Raw genomic sequence first — 16,847 nt, 5'->3', positions numbered from 1 at the left:
TTTTTAAAACAGCTTACCTGTAAAATCCTTTTCTTTCGAAGGACATCACGGGACACAGAGGTCCCGCCCCTCTTCTAATACACTATATTGCTTGGCTACAAAACTGAGGTATCCCTGCAAGGGGGAGGGATTATATAGGGGGTTGAACTTCCTGATAGGGTTTGCCAGTGTCCAATCACCAGTGATACCTATATAACCCATCAGTAATTACTGTGGCTCTGTGTCCCGTGATGTCCTTCGAAAGAAAAGGATTTTACAGGTAAGCTGTTTTAAAAAATCCTATTTTTTGGCAAGGGAATTCCACATCCTTGCCGCTCTTACAGTAAACACTCGTAGTTTAGGTTTAAGTGCCGGTTCACACTGATGCGAGTTCATGACGAATTTGATGAGTCAAAAACATTCTAAATTCGCATGTCATCCATAAAGTCATTGTTTTCAATGACCGTCGTTCACATACATGCGTTGCGATTCCCCTACGAATGCGATGCGATAAAAAAAGGGTCTTGTGCGAGTTTACTGCGTTGCGTTGCGAATTTAGCCTCCATAGACATCAATGTAAATCGTTCTGGAATCGCATTGATGGTTCACATATGTGCGAATTCCACCACACTACTCTCCACAAAAAACAGGAAATACACAGGAAGTTAACACCTTTTTTCTTTTTCCATTATGATTCCATTGGCTAGAACATCAATCGCAGCTATGACCAACTCCTGAAATTCGCTGTAAATTCGCGGTAAAATCGCACCTCACACAGGACAAAAAAACGGAACAAATTCGCAGCGCAGCAGTGTGAACCGGCACTAAACCTCTTTCTTCTTTTTTTTTTTTTTTTTCCAATTTGAATGAGTGGCCACGTGTCTTGTAAATCTCCCTTCCACAAATAAGTTTTTTCCATATTGTGGGGTCACCAGTATGGTATTTATAAATTGAAATCATATCACCTCTCAAGCGTCTCTTCTCCAGAGAGAATAAGTTCAGTGCTCGCAACCTTTCCTCATAACTAATATCCTCCAGACCCTTTATTAGCTTAGTTGTCCTTCTTTGTACTCACTCCATTTCCAGTACATACTTCCTGAGGACTGTTGCCCAAAACTGGACAGCATACTCTAGGTACGGCCGGACGAGAGTCTTGTAGAGTGGGAGAATTATTGTTTTATCTCTGGAGTTGATCCCTTTTTAATGCATGCCAATATTCTGTTTGCTTTGTTAGCAGCAGCTTGGTATTGCATGCCATTGCCGAGCCTATCATCTACTAGGACCCCCAGGTCCTTTTCCATCCTAGATTCCCCCCAGAGGTTCTCGCCCCAGTGTATAGATTGCATTCATATTTTTGCCACCCAAATGCATTATTTTACATTTTTCTACATTAAACCTCATTTGCCATGTAGTTTGCTAAGTTTCCACATCCTGCGGAGAAGTTATTGCCCTGCTTAGCTTAGTATCGTCCGCAAATAGAGAATGAATGGTTTACCCTATCCTCCAGGTCATTTATGAACAAAATAAATCAGATTGGTCCCAGCACAGAACCCTGGGGGACCCCACTACCCACCTCTGACCATTCCGAGTACTCCCCATTTATCACCACTGAACTCTCCCTTGTAGCCAGTTTTCAATCCATGTACTCACCCTATGGTCCATGCCAACAGACCTTATTTTGTAAACATTTATGGGGAACTGTGTCAAATGCTTTTGCAAAATCCAGATACACCATGTCTACGGGCCTTCCTTTTATCTAGATGGAAACTCACCTCCTCATAGACGGTTAATAGATTGGTTTGGCAAGAACGATTCTTCATGAATCCATGCTGATTACTGCTAATGATACCGTTCTTGTTACTAAAATCTTGTATATAGTCCCTTATCATCCCCTCCAAGAGCTTGCATACTATTGATGTCATTCTAACTGGTCTGTAATTCCTATGGATGTATTTTGAGCCCTTTTTAAATATTGGTGCTACATTGGCTTTTCTCCAATCACCTGGTACCATTCCAGTCAGACTGTCAGTAAAAATTAGGAACAATGGTCTGGCAATTACTTGACTGATTTCCCTAAGTGCCCTCGGATGCAAGCCATCTGGTCCCGGTGATTTATTAATGTTAAGTTTCCCATATCTAATTTTAATTCTGTCCTCTGTCAACCATGGAGGTGCTTCTTGTGATGTGTCATAAGGATAAACAATACAATTTTGGTTACTGAAGCCCCCCGATTCCCTCGTGAAGACTGAGGAGAAGAATACATTCAGTATCTTCGCTATCTCCCCATCCTTTGTAACCAGATGTCCTTCCTCATTCTTTATGGGGCCAATATGGTCTGTCCTCCCTTTTTTACTGTTTACATACTTAAAGAATTTCTTGGGATTTTTTTTGCTATGTGTCTCTTCGTGTTTTATCCTAGCCACCCTAATTGCACTTTTACATTTCTTGTTGCATTCTTTATAAAGTCTGAATGCTGATGATGATCCCTCAACCTTGTATTTTTTGAAGACCTTCTCCTTTGCTTTTATATGCATTTTTACATTGGAGTTAAGCCATCCAGGACTTTTGTTCGCTCTTTTAAATTTATTACCCAATGTGATGCGTTGGCTAATGCCCTTATTTAATATGCTCTTAAAGCAAACCCATCTCTCCTCCGTGTTCTTTGTTCCTAAGATTTTATCCCAATTCATGCCTTCTAACAAGGTTTGTAGTTTAGGGAAGTTGGCTCTTTTGAAATTCAGTGTCTTTGTATTCCCCTTATATTTCCTATTTGTGTGATTTATACTGAAGCCAATTGAGCTGTGATCGCTGTTTCCTAAATTGCCCCGTATTTCCACATCCGTGATCAGGTCTGTATTGTTGGTAATCAGTAGATCCAGCAACGCTTTATTTCTAGTTGGTGCGTCGAACATCTGAACAATGAAATTGTCCTGCAAGACATTTAGGAACTGGCGAGCCCAGTCTATGTCTGGAACATTAAAATCCCTCCTTATGATAACCCTTCCCATCCATGATGCTAATCCAACTTGTGATAGGAGATCTGTCTCCCCCTCCTCCCTCAGGTTAGGGGGCCTATAGCATACTCCCAGTAATATTTTCCCCTTAGCTTCATCCCTTTGGAGCTCTACCCATAAGGATTCCACCTCCTCCCTAGCTCCCTTAGTGATGTCATCTCTCACATTCACTTGTACATTATTCTTAATATATAGGCACACCCCTCCCCCTTTTCTACCCTCTCTATCACTGCGATAAAGAGTATACGCTTGAATGGTTGCCAGCCAATCATGAGAGCTATTGAACCAGGTCTCTGAAATTCCCACAAAATCCAAATCCTCCTTGTACAACAGTATCTCTAGTTCACCCATCTTGTCCACCAGGCTCCTAGCATTGGTGAACATGCCACGTAGTTTAGACCAGTAGCATACTGTCCTCTTATTGGGTGTTCCGAGATTGTTACTATACTTACCTTGGGTTTATGTGCTTTAGTCAACCTACCAATAATGCCCCCAATACTACCCTCTGGAATATGTTCCGCGCTGACTATCTCTACCTCTGGGCCCCCCTCCATCGCCTAGTTTAAAAACCCCTCTAACTTTTTGGCCATCTTTACTCCCAGCTGATCTGCACCCTCCTCATTTAGGTGTAGCCCGTCCCTTCTATAGTACTGGTGATCGACTGAAAAGTCGGCCCAGTCCTCCAGGTACCCAAACCCCTCCTTACTGCACCAGCACCAAAAGATCTCTGGAGGTAAGAGTTCTTTACTTCCTGTAAAGAGAAGGACCAGGTGTCCCTTGTTTAAAACCTTGGGGACTTCCTCAGGTATTTCAGCGAAAAGGCAGTTCTGCCGCCAACAGGGCGATAGAGCCAGGGGCAAGCCGCAGGGCCAGGAAAAACCCTAGGTCCAGAACTCTTCTAAACCCGGCACCAAGCCCTCCTTTTAAATGGCCTCTATCGGGTGGGGAGAAGGACGCTCCAATTTGCGGACATTTGGAGAACAGTGGTGCAGGGCGAGTGGGTCACCTCAACAGTGTAACGCGGTTACAAGCTGGAATTACAGATGTTTACTCCTCAGAGATTTTTAAAATCTAACGTTCCTGCCGATCTTTCAAAAAGAAACTTATTGTTTCAAGCACTACGGTAGCAGCGTGTGTATATAACAATGGAGATTCTGGGTGGTGAAATAGATCACGTTAGTTCCTTCTTATGGATAGACATCTAGGGAGCCTTCTTGTCCTGATAGATCATTCTTAGTATGATGATATGTGTCTACTCCCTTGGAGTCAGTAACGGCGGTGGCGTTCCTCTCCAGGTTGATTCATGTGCAATATGAAGGAAGAAAGGGGAATTCCAGATAGTGTAATATGTAAAATCAAAATACTTTATTTCTACAAACAGCTGTGGTACTCACATCTCAAACAAAGGTAAAAGCTAAACACCACGAGCGGCGAGTTCGCACGCCGACGTCACTTTCTTTGCCTTTCTGTCCCAACTCGTATCGTCACGGTCACGTGACCTCATCAGGGGATAAGGACTGGCACTGGAATTTTTCTTTAAATAGGTTGAGCATTGAACTAAACAGTGTGAACCTGGGCTAAAACTCACTGGCCACTTTATTAGGTTCAATTGCTTGGTTACACAAATTGCTAATCAGCCAATCACATGGCATCTAAACATGGTGAAGACAACTTACTGAATTTCAAACCGAGAATCAGAATGGGGAAGAAAGGGGATTTAGGTGACTTTGAACGTTGGTTGTTGGTGCCAGACGGGCTGGTCTGAGTATTTCAAAAACTGCTGATCTACTGGGATTTTCACGAGCAACCATCTCTAGGGTTTAAAGAGATTGGTTCAAAAAAGAGAAAATATTCACTGAGTGGCAGTTTTGTGGACAAAAATGCCTTGTTGATGTCAGAGGTCAGAGCAGAATGGGCAGACTGGTTGGAGATGACAGAAAGGCAACAGTAACTCAAATAACCACTTGTTACAACCAAGGTATGCAGAATACCATCTCTGAATGCACAACACATCGAACCTTGAAGCAGATGGGCTACAGCAGCAGAAGACCACCCCGGGTGCCACTCCTGTCAGCTAAGAACAGGAAACTTGGGCTACAAGGCTCACCAAAATTGGACAACAGAACATTGGAAAAATGTTGCCTGGTCTGATGGGTCTCAATTTCAGCTGCGACATTCAGATTGTAGGGTCAGGATTTGGCTTAAACAACATGAAAGTACGGATCCATCCTGCCTTGTATCAGCCGTTCAGGCTGGTGGTGTAGGGGATATTTTTTTGGCACACTTTGGGACTCTTAGTACCAATTGAGCATCGTTTAAATGCCACAGCCTACCTGAGTATTGTTGCTGACAATGTCCCTCCCTTTATTACTACAGTGTACCCATCTTCTGATGGTTACCAGCAGGATAATGCACTATGTCACAAAGCTCAAATCATCTCAGACTGGTTTCTTGAACATGACAATGAGGTCACTGTACTCCAATGGCCTCCACAGTCTCCAGATCTCAATCCAATAGAGCACCTTTTGGGATGTGGTGGAACGGGAGATTCGCATCATGGATGTGCAGCCAACAAATGTGCAACTGTGTAATGCTGTCATGTCAATATGGATGAAAATCTCTGAGGAATGTTTCCAAAACCTTGTTGAATCTATGCCACGAAGAATTAAGGCAGTTCTGAAGGCAAAAGGGGGTCCAACCCAATACTAGCAAGGTGTGACTAAGATATATATCTATATCTATCTATAGAGATAAAGATAGATGTGTGTGTGTGTGTGTGTGTGTGTGTGTGTGTGTGTGTGTGTATATATATACATACATACACACACACACTATCTTACAAAAGTGAGTACACCCCTCACATTTTTGTAAATATTTTATTATATCTTTTTATGTGACAACACTGAGGAAATTACACTTTGCTGCAATGTAAAGTAATGAGTGTACAGCTTGTATAACAGTGTAGATTTGCTGTCCCCTCAAAATAACTCGACACATAGCCATTAATGTCACCTCATGGCAAAGAACTCTCTGAGGATCTGAAAAAAAGAACTGTTGCTCAACATAAAGATGGCCTAGGCTATAAGAAGATTGCCAAGACCCTGAAACTGAGCTGCAGCATCGTAGCCAAGACCATAATTCAGTTTAACAGGACAGGTTCCACTCGGAACAGGCCTCACCATGGTCGACCAAAGAAGGATTGGGGGGTCAGCCTGTCAGTGCTCAGACCATACACCACACACTGCATCAAATTGGTCTGTATGGCTATCGTTCCAGAAGGAAGCCTCTTCTAAAGATGATGCACAAGAAAGCCCACAAACAGTTTGCTGAAGACAAGGTCTGATGAGACCAAAATACACTTATTTTGTTCAGATGGTGTCAAGCGTGTGTGGCGGCAACCAGGTGAGGAGTACAAAGACAAGTGTGTCAAGCATGGTGGTGGGAGTGTCATGGTCTGGGGCTGCATGAGTTCTGCCGGCTGTGGGGAGCTACAGTTCATTGAGGAAACCATAAATGCCAACATGTACTGTGGCATACAGAAGCAGAGCATGATCCCCTACCTTCGAAGACTGGGCCGCAAGGCAGTATTCCAACATGATAACGACCCCAAACACACCTCCAAGATGAGCACTGCCTTGCTAAAGAAGGTGAGGGTAAAAGTGATGGACTGGCCAAGCATGTCTCCAGACCTAAACCCTATTGAGCATCTGTGGGGCATCCTCAAACGGAAGGTGGAGGAGCGCAAGGTCTCTAAAATCCACCAGCTCCATAATGTCATTATGGAGGAGTGGAGGAGGACTCCAGTGGCAACCTGTGAAGCTCTGGTGAACTCCATGCCCAAGATTGTTAAGGCAATGCTGGAAAATAATGGTGGCCACACAAAATTTTGACACTTTGGGCCCAATTTGAACATTTTCACTTAGGGGTGTACTCACTTTTGTTGCCAGTGGTTTAGACATTATGGCTGTGTGTTGAGTTATTTTGAGGGGACAGCAAATTTACACTGTTATACAAGCTGTACACTCACTACTTTACATTGTAGAAAAGTGTAATTTCTTCAGTGTTGTCACATGAAAAGATATAATAAAATATTTACAAAAATGTGAGGGGTGTACTCACCTTTGTTAGATACTGTATGTATATATTGTGGGAGAGTAGCTCGTGGGGATCACCTTTTCTGGAAAACAAGGTCAGCTTGCAGGCAATTTCTTTAAAATCTAGCGGGTTGCCAGGTTTATTTTGCAGAGGTTTGCAAAGTAATGAAAACAAACAAATTTGTAAAACAAATCCTTGCCTTACGGCGCTAGACTATACAGTAGTCTCCTCTCTATACGGAGTGGGACTGGTCCCTGTCACCCACAAAAAAGGTGGTAAAGCAAAACTTTTTAAAATCCAAACAGAGCTCTCTCTCTCAGATTCCCTTCTGAGTCTTAGGCCAGAGCTATCCTGTGCTCTCTCCCTGCTCATTTAAAGTACATGCAGACCAAAAGACATCCGCTTGTACTAAAACGAGCCCTCGGGAATGGAAAAGGCAGTCTTCTCCTTGGCCGATTCAGTTAGGGGTATTTGCCAATAGACTTTTGTTAGGTCTAGGGTTATGTAGTGGGCCTGTCCCAACCTGTCCACGAGTTCCTCGACCTAATGCATCATTTATGCATCGAACTTGGACACACTGTTGGGTTTCCTAAAGTCGTTACAAAACCTGATAGTGCCATCGGGTTTGGGACCAGCACTATGGGGCTCCACCAATCACTGTGGGACTCTTCTATCACGTCCAACTCTAACATATTTTTGATACACAAACCCCCTAACGTCACTTTGTTGTGCCACGGACAGGGACTTCGTTATGGGACATCAGGTGTCACGGGTACCTGGTCTGTTGGTGACGGGGATGCGGCCTGTAAAGTCTCTCTGTCCTTCCAGGGCTTTAAGAGATTCACATGATAAATTTGTTGTGGTTTTCTCTTCCCTGGTTGGTAGACTTTGTAGTTTACCTCCCCTACCCTTTCGATAACTTCAAAGGGACCCTATCACTTGGCTATTAACTTACTTTCAACCGTGGGAACCAGTACCAACACTTCATCCCCGGGGCTGAAAGTACAGACCATGGCACCCCGATCATAGACCCTCCTCTGGGCCTCCTGGGGTTGCTCCATATGTTCTTGCACCAGGGGCAGGACAGCTGCGATTCCATCCTGCATCAAGGAGATATGCAATAGGATGTTTCTATATGGGGTGGCCTCTCCTTCCCATGTTTCTTTGGCAACATCTAGCAGCCCCCTGGGATGTCTACCATACAATAGCTCAAAGGGGGAATAGCCTGTGGATGCCTGCAGAACCTCTCGTATGGCAAACATGAGATATGGTAGCAAAAAATCACAATTTCTCCTATCTTTGTCGACCACCTTTTTCAGCATACTTTTCAAAGTTTTATTAAATCTTTCCACAAGACCATCTGTTTGGGGGTGGTAGACAGAGGTACGGAGATGGGAGATTTTGTATAATTTACACAGTTCCTTGGTAACCCTGGACATAAATGGGGGTGACCTGATCGGTTAAGACCTCTTTTGGGATCCCAACTTGACTAAACAGGTGGACTAACTCCTTGGCGATAGCCTTAGTGGAGGTGTTACGCAAGGGTATGGCCTCAGGATAGTGTGTCGCATAGTCCAGGATTACCAGAATATGCTGGTGACCCCGGGCAGACTTCACCAGGTTCATGCCAATCCTCTCAAAAGGGACCTCGATTAATGGTAGAGGGACAAGGGGACTGCGAAAATAGGGCGACGGTGCTGACATTTGGCACTCGGGGCACGATTGCTCCCTGACATCTGCATACAACCTGGGCCAGAAAAATCTCTGGGCAATTTTCTCCCTGGTCTTTTCGATACCGAGATGTCCCCCCCCCCCCCATTACATGACCATGGGCCAGATCTAGCAAAACTCCGCAGAAGGGTTTGGGAACCAGTAGCTGTTCTAACTCATCCTCTCTGCGTTTCACCACCTGATACAGTAAATAAGGGCCATGTAGGGGAAAGACACCCCCCCAGTTGGGATCCACCGGTTCTCCATCCACCATCTTAACGCTTTCTCTGGCTCTAATGAAGGTGACATCTCGCAGTTGCTCAGCACAGAAATCCTCTCTCCTGACCTCTAAGTTGGGTACCACATTCTGGCTACTCTCATTGTCAGGGTTAGAGATGTTCTCCTGTACGTTACCCTCGGGCTGGGAGCTAGCTTCCAGGTCCTCCGGCTCCCCAGCCATGACAGGGAAAGGAAGAGGATCTCCGGCGTCCTCAATCCTCCCAACAGCCTCCCCTTCCCTTTGGAAAAAAGGGTCTGGTGAGAGTTCCCGTGCTTCCCCAGTGGGGGGAACTCTTATCTACCAGCCTTCCTTTGCTCTCCCATAATCTCCACAAATGTGACATTGCAGCAGGCAGATCGGACACGTTTGACACTTTTTTGGGACCATTGACATTTATACAGCGATCAGAGCTAAAAATAGCCACTGATTACTGTCTAAATGTCAATGACAGGGAAGCGTATAATGAGTATAGTGGTTTAAGTGGGCCTATTCTGTGGTCAGGATAGTCTGTCATAGCTATAGGGAAGACTTGGTGTATGATGTGAGAATATGGGGGGAAACAGGGAGATCTATGGTTAGGGATGCGTGGGATCGTGGGGGGGTTGGGAATGTATGGGGAGGGGTTGTAGTGGTGCAATTTATCCTATCAGCGGATGGTGATGTATGTCTATATCATCACATTGGGTTGGGGCTGGAGTATTCAGGGAAATGGGGATAGGGGATATTTACATTCCTTAAGATAACAATAAAAAAAAAATGGAAGTTTAAAAATAAATACGCAAAGGCGAACGCAAGCGTCGGTCTGGCATCATATGTAAACAGCAATTGCACCATGCATGTGAGGTATCACCACGAAGGTCGAGGGCAGTACTTTTAGCAGTAGACCGCCTCTGTAAATCTAAAGTGGTAACCTGTAAAGGCTTTTAAAAATGTATGTAGTTTGTCGCCACTGCACGTTTGTGCGCAATTTTAAAGCATGTCGTGTTTGGTATCCATGTACTTGGCCTAAGATCATCTTTTTTTATTTCATCAAACATTTGGGCAATATAGTGTGTTTTAGTGCATTAAAATTTAAAAAAGTGTGTTTTTTTCCAAAAAAATGCGTTTGAAAAATCGCTGCACAAATACTGTGTGAAAAAAAAAAAGACATCCACCATTTTAATCTGTAGGGCCTTTGCTTTAAAAAAATATATAATGTTTGGGGGTTTAAAGTAATTTTCTTGCTAAAAAAAATGTTTTTTCATGTAAACAAAAAGTGTCAGAAAGGGCTTTGTCTTCAAGTGGTTAGAAGAGTGGGTGATATGTGACATAAGCGTCTAAATGTTGTGCATAAAATGCCAAGACAGTTCAAACCCACCCCCAAGTGACCCCATTTTGGAAAGTAGACACCCCAAGCTATTTGCTGGGAGGCATGTCGAGTCCATGGAATATTTTATATTTTGACACAAGTTGCGGGAAAAAGACAAATTTGTTTTTTTTTTTGCACAAAGTTGTCACTAATTGATATATTGCTCAAACATGCCATGGGCATATGTGAAATTACACCCCAAAATACATTCTGTTGCTTCTCCTGAGTACAGGGATACCACATGTGTCAGACTTTTTGGGAGCCTAGCCGCATACGGGACCCCGAAAACCAAGCATTGCCTTCAGGCTTTCTAAGGGTGTAAATTTTTGATTTCACTCTTCACTGCCTTTCACAGTTTCGGAGGCCATGGAATGCCCAGATGGCACAAAACCCCCCAAATTACCCTATTTTGGAAAGTAGACACCCCAAGCTATTTGTTGAGAGGTATGGTGAGTATTTTGCAGACTTCGCTTTTTGTCACAAAGTTTTGAAAATTGAAAAAAGAAAAAAATATATACAATCCTTTTCTTTCTTCATTTTCAAAAACAAATAAGCTGCAAAATACTCACTATGTCTCTCAGCAAATAGCTTGGTGTGACTACATTCCAAAATGGGGTCATTTGGGGGGGTTTTGTGCTATCTGGGCATTTTATGGCCTTCGAAACTGCGATAGGTAGTGAGGAGTGAAATCAAAAATGTACGTCCTTAAAAATCCTGAAGGCGGTGCTTGGTTTTCGGGGCCCCGTACGCAGCTAGGCCCAAAAAGTCCCACACAAGTGGTATCCCCGTACTCAGAAGCAGCAAAATGTATTTTGGGGTGCAATTCCACATAACCACATCTGTATAAAGTCTGCCCCGACCATCGAGCACTTTGGGCATAAGGGAGAATCCCTTCGGCCCCAATCATATAGCCTATCGGGGGTGCGATAAGCTCTGTGTAAGACAAATAATTGTGAGAGTTTATGTGCAGCTGACACCGTCACAGCAGGGAGCGCCTCTAGGACCCCAACAACCAATGGCCAGGGTTGTTGGGAAGAGGCCCTTGTCCTCATCAACATGGGGACAAGGTGCTTTGGGGTGGGGGAGCACAGGGCTCCCCTTTCCCCAAAGCACCCACCCCCCCATGTTGAGGGCATGCGGCCTGATACAGTTCAGGAGGGGGGTAGCTCGCTCGTCCCCACCCCCTTTTCTGACCTGCCGGGCTGTGTGCTCGGATAAGGGTCTGGTCCCCCCGCGTTTTTTGCGCCGTAGGGGTTCCCCTTAAAACCCATACCAGACCGAAGGGCCTGGTATGCTCTTGCAGGGGGAACCCATGCTGTGTTTTTTTTTTTTTTTTTTTTAATTTGGTGTGGCGTTCCCCTTCAAGATCATCAGAGCACAAGTCGTATGCCAAAGTTGGATCTGTAAAGGGGGTCCCTTGGGCCCCTTACACTTGTGACATTTGTACCCCCCTGATGGCAGCCCTGGACTTCAGTGATATTCAATGGGCTGAAGTAAGATCAAAGTCGGACCAAAGTAGTGCAGGGAGCATTTTCAAAGTCGGACCGACTTATGTCAAACCAGTTAAGAGGCTCTCACAGAGAAACATTGATTTTCACACATAATGCGACATGAGCTCCCAATGTCGGAACATTTGTTGTACCAGTAAATGAAACCTTTTCATCATTCCCCCTACCCTACCCCAGTTCTCCTCTGGTTTCTTGTTCCAATCTAACGTTATACTCTGAACTCTCACTTCTATAAAAACACTTTCCTAGCCCAGATAAGGACATAAAATATGTGCATAAATGTCTGTATACCACACCTACCCCAAGGACCAACCAAGCCTTGTTTCACATAATCTAATCTGTTGGGTTGGACCTGTGTACATAATATATGAAAGCTGGTGACACAGTGTCCTGCCTATAGCCCCATGCTGTATTACAGAGGACACTGACAATTCTGCTACAAAACACCGTAATCGTGGATTGGATTTACATTGTGAACTGCTAACATAATCCTCATAGTCTTCAACATTTCAAATAGAAAAAAAAAAAAGTACACCTTTGTCAAGACCAATCCCACTCCCATATCCCACCATGATCAAAAGAAACAGATACTTTTGTGTTTTTTTTATTAAATAATGAACAAAAAAGGAAAAGAATAAACTCATATGAATAATATTCTCAACATTTGTGGCGCTTTGATGATCCACTTTACCACTGGGCAAAGTAAGACAGTTAAGACGTTAAAAAATACAAATGAGAGAACCTGTCACCAAAAAAAAAAAAAAATCACATGGGGGACTTTTTGTTTCCTATGTGATGAAAAAAAAAGTTTTTTTTTTTTTGGGTTTTTTTTTACTAAAAAGTAAAAAAGTGTAAAGAATTTGTTACATCCAAGCACCTACTGACATACTTCCTGGCACATGGTCTTCCCCTCTAGGGTTCAGCCCTGAGAAAATGTTGCTGTAACAACAGTTTTGCTGCTGGGCCTTAGGGCCTAGGGGGGGGGGGGGGGGGTTGAACACTCTTGGGAGGCCTCCTTGAAGATATTGACTGCCATAGTGTGCTACAAGGACCTAGAGCAGTGGCCTCTAAACTGCGGCCCAGGGGACAGATGTTGCCCTTTGCTTGCTTTTATCTGGCCCTTTGGGCACTATTTTCATCCACTGATATCAACAAACTGCTATTTTTTGTATGTCTCACAGCAGGTGGAGGGGGTCCAATCAATATTAAGATGGCCGTGGCTGTGGGTTAGTGTGAACAGGCCCTTGCAGGGACACAAACAACAATAAAGCCATAACCAGGTGTTCTACCCTTCCCTACTCTACCTAGGGTTGTATTTAGACATTATACACACAGATGAATAATTGGCCTGTTGTTAAAGAGGAACTGCAGTACATAATTTGTAAAAGATACATATTTTCCATTCTGAAGCTTCCCTCCAACCACTTTGCATATTATTTTATATATACTGCGATTCTGTACTTGCCAAATATGCTGCAGAAATCTCCCTCCTCTGAGTCTGGCTGCAACCATTTTAACTGTGGGCAGCTGAAGCTGCTGCCTGTTCACTTCCTGGATTTGCACAGAGGCACACCTCCATCTCTACAGCTCTCATTGGCCCTCTTATGACTCATCTCCCCTCCCTTCCTGGCAAACTCTCACAAGATGTCATAAGCCTAGGCTTTTTACCAGACAAGGAACAGGAAGTGAGCTGTATAAGGTATTTACTGGCAGAAAAAAAATGTTTTACTATCCAGTTAAAACAACAAGGGCTGAAGATTTAATAGATGCAAAGATGAAAAAATGACTGAAGTTCCGCTTTAAGCTCCAGCCCTTATATCATGAGATGATGGCCTGTTGTTAAAAGGGGTTGTAAACTCTCGTGGTTTTTCGCCTTAATGCATTCTATGATGAACCCAGTCTTTCTAACGCCGAGAACGAGCACACCAGCTGCAGCCGCTGTCTCGGGTCCTGGTTGGATAGATTGATAGCAGCGCAGCCATTGGCTCCCGCTGCTGTCAATCAAATCTAAAGACGTGGGAGCTGGGGGCGGGGCCGAGTCCTGCTGTCTGTGTCAATAGACGTAGCAGCAGGACACGGGAGCAGGCCAGCACGAGTGCCCCGAGGGAGAGTGCTTCTCCAATGGGACACTCGAGAAGTGGAGGAGCCAGAAGCGCCGCTGAGGGACCCCAGAAAAGGAGGATAAGGGCCACTCTGTGCAAAACCCTTGCAGAGAGGAGGCAAGTATAACGTGTTTGTATATGACAGCCAGGCGGCGCGGCTTTCGTTCTGGGAGGGAGTCATATGACATCCCTGTTCCTTCGGTGGCAGCGTGTCATGGAGACACTGCTCACCACCGAGGGGGGTGAACAGCTATTGGGCATGGCTGTTTACCACGTGACTTCATCACAGGTGGTACCGCCCCACTTTGCACAGCGCATGCGCACAATCTCGAGCGCGCTGCGCGAGCACGTCGGCGGCGTGTTCCCGGGAACACTGTTAGTCACCGATGCTGGTAAACAGCCATTTGGCCGGCAGCTGTTTACCATGTGATCGGCTGTGATCCTTTCACAGCTGATCACTAAATGTCAGCAAACCGCGGTAATGAGATGTTACCGGGTTCTCCTCCTGAAACACGATTGTAACGAGCCCCTGATCGCTCGGTTCCACTCTCCCGACACTCCTCTGTGGCTATTGAATCAGATTGTAGATCGCAACGTCTGATGGTTCGGTCATCCGATGCTCCGTGATTCGAACTACAGCTATGTGCCGTTTGAATCCAGTTGTGATAGCTCAGAACAAACACCAGGCAGGCTGTATGTAAGTTCAAACAGGGATCTCTTTTATTGAAAGGAATACAGGCTCTTTTAAACAGTAAAAGAGGAGGTGCATACCTCCTGCTCATATTACTCTGAACATACACCTGTGACCAGAAACCTAATTAACATGGGCTAATTAACTGATCCCTTTAGACTGCCTAGATGACTCAGTCATGACCTTTAGGTCAGACTGGCCGTCTTGTAGCTCAGAAAACCCAATCAACATTGTCACAAATCAACACAGAACTCTTCTTCACACAATAGCAGTTAATTAACACAAACAACAGTGGGGATCTAATGACTCTTAGATCCCATACTAGACTTATTTACAATAAACACATTCTAGCAGGCAACAGACAGACAGGTGGCTGGAAATTAACATCAGCATCTCCTAACAGTATTTGTCCCAGCATTATGAATCAGCCACTATTTCTAATATGGCAAATCCGGAGTCCCCAGAGTCTGTGTGTCCTGGGGGACCTGGACCCGAATCCACAGTAATGCCACCTCAAGGGTCCCCAGGCATACAGCTCACAAAGAGCACCGTTCCCTAAAAATGCCAGGGCCCATAATCGGTCGGCAAGAGGCTTGCATACAGTCCCCTCCAAAAGCCTCTATCCCGGGTGAGTCTGTCACAACGATCGTGTGTGAAAAGGAGATTGCGGTAACATCTCGTTACCGCTTACAGCAGTGGTTCTCAACCATTCTAGTGCTGTGACCCCTTGATAAAATTTCCCAAGTTGTTGGGACCCCTAAGAGTAAAATTATTTTCGTAGTGTGGGTTGTCAGCACCCAAGGCAAGACAAGTAATTTGCCCCCCTAACCCACAGATATTTAGCACTCCCTGAGTCCCTTCCACTTAGGATGTACCACTCTTTCTCTTTGTTCTCCTTTCTTTCCCTTTTAACTCTCTCTATCCTAATTTCTTTTTTTTTTCCCCATCCCTCTCTCACCGTCTTTTTTGTTCTTTCTCATTCTTTCTCTCCCTTTTTCTTTGTTCCTCCCATTCTTTTCCTCTCCCTTCCATGTATTCTCTATTTTTATTCCTTCTCTTAGTGTATTCTCTTCTTCCTTGGTGGGTGGGTGGTGGGAATGGGATGAGTGGCAGTGCTAGCGGGGAGTTGGGATGAGTGGCAGTGCTGGGGGGAGTTCTGATCAGCCAACTTAGGTGCTCTTGATCAAGGTCATCTTCTGATCTGAGAACTGTAGTGGAGACTTTTAATGGCAACTATAATCACAGGTAGTTACTGTGTCTCTGGCGTCACTGTGTCTCAGACTTTGTGGTGTCTCGCAACAGTGACACCTATGTCGAAATCAGGAGATAGGGTCTCCTCCAGCCCCTCCCACTTCACATTTCTCACCAGTCAGCTGACCTCTAGTCTCTGCCCCCCAGCCAAGCCGTGAACTGAATGGGTGGCTGTGAAGAGGCAGAGTGGGCGGCCACAGGCTCCAGGGACAGCCCTTCTGGGTGGCCACGAAAAGGCTGGGAGAGCGGTGCGAGCTTCAGGAACAGCCCAGGATTCGGTGACCCCTGGCAAATCATCATTCGACCCCCAGGTTGAGAACCACTGGCTTACAGTGTACACCAATCACACTGATTGCCCCCCCCCCCCAATAAAGAGGACCTGTCATCACCCATCAAAGTACCTGTCACAGTTGATCTGAGTGCCTGTCGGTCCATATAAGTACCTGTCACAGTCCATCAAGGTACCCGAGTACCTGTCACAGTGTATCTGAGTATCTGTCACCGCCCTTCAGAGTACCCGAATACCAGTCACCAGCCCTTCAGAGTACCCGAATACCAGTCACCAGCCCATCAGAGTACCCGAGTACCTATATGCAGCCCATCAGAGTACCCGAGTACCTATCTGCCGCCCATGCCTCATATAATATAGAATATATGTTGGGGGGTTTGCTTTCCAAAATGGAGTCATTTTGGTAATTCCACTGGGCTGGTGCTCAAGGACCTGAAGGTGCCACTTCAGTGTTGGGCCTTTGTATGTGGCCAGGCTGTGTAAAAGTCTCACACATGTGGTATCGCCATACTCGGGAAGAGTAGCGGAATGTATTTTGGGTTGTAATTTGTTGTATGCATATGCTGTGTGTGAGAAATAG

This window comes from Aquarana catesbeiana, linkage group LG02, assembly GCF_042186555.1.
Source record: "Aquarana catesbeiana isolate 2022-GZ linkage group LG02, ASM4218655v1, whole genome shotgun sequence".
NCBI lineage: Eukaryota > Metazoa > Chordata > Amphibia > Anura > Ranidae > Aquarana > Aquarana catesbeiana.
Note: the sequence above shows the minus strand (reverse complement) of the source record.